The sequence below is a fragment of the Trachymyrmex septentrionalis genome, unplaced genomic scaffold, assembly GCF_001594115.1.
Source record: "Trachymyrmex septentrionalis isolate Tsep2-gDNA-1 unplaced genomic scaffold, Tsep1.0 scaffold25, whole genome shotgun sequence".
Taxonomy (NCBI): Eukaryota; Metazoa; Arthropoda; class Insecta; order Hymenoptera; family Formicidae; genus Trachymyrmex; species Trachymyrmex septentrionalis.
Window position 1 is genome coordinate 408,286 of NW_017305408.1, and position 1,163 is coordinate 409,448.

Here is a 1,163-nt window from a genome sequence, read left to right on the forward strand (position 1 = left end):
CCTCCATTGACCACTTCAAACATGTGAAACATTTACTTCGCCAGCTCTGTGTAATTATTATATAAACAACGTAAAGCTAATCAATAGGTACAGAATATAATAACTTTTGTTAGTGTAAGTTGACTAAAACTCTGTTGTACTACAAGATTAACGTATATCATATTTTAAGTTTTATCGAATGTCGATAGCTTCGTCAGAAATATCTCTATTGCCTCCGATAAATCAAATTCCACAAATCGACAATTGGCCTCGAAGCAATTTGAAAAATGCATACGGAATCTCATAAAATTTCTACGAGATACTTGTACGCGCTCTTTCATATATTTTGCGGGAGATCGACTTACGGGCACCGGCAGTATATACATATACTCGCTAGTTTTACGTACGTACGTTGCGAACCAGAAACGATCGGAACGTTCTGTTCGCGGATGGTTTCCATGCAAATGCGCTGAACGATTGTCGATAGGTACTCGAAGCAGGAGAATGCGGTATATCATCTTTTGTACAGCGCAATATATGCAGGCAGAAACAGCTGGTTCACGGTCGTCCATGATCGTTGCTTTTGTAGAAACATAACATTGCAATTATTTCAGCTCCCCAAAATGCTATTATTAATGCATACTCGGGAGCGATCGAGTATCTTTTGACGTGTAAATTCGTAAAAATGGCGAAAGAATCTTCTCAAGCGGGAGTTGTATTGTGCGCATGATAAATGACGCTTCCACGGTTTCGTAAACTACGGGAGCGCAAGGACGGCCGAGATTAATCGCGAGTTTTATTAATTTGTCAAGCAAGTTCGCGCTGCGCTGTAAATGGATTCCCGTGGCAGCTCTGCCATTTGTAGCGCGGTGCGCGCCGTAATATTGCTCGGATAAACTGCAGAGAATAACGCGGTAACTTCGGAAAGTCGATAATATTTGGCGCCGAGCCCTTCGTCCCAGTTGGAACTAAGCGAGTGTAATAATTTCATTTGTGCATGTTATTACCGCCATATGTCGAAATGTTTTTCAGGTCATCGGTCTCCTTATAAAAGAGACATCATCACTTTTACATCGGTGAAAGCTATAGAAAATAGAGCTTCTTTTTCCAGATCTTCCGGTCTGCGTCATGACAGTTGTTATATATTAGGTTGAGTAAAAAGTCATCGCGTATTTTTTAGCTCA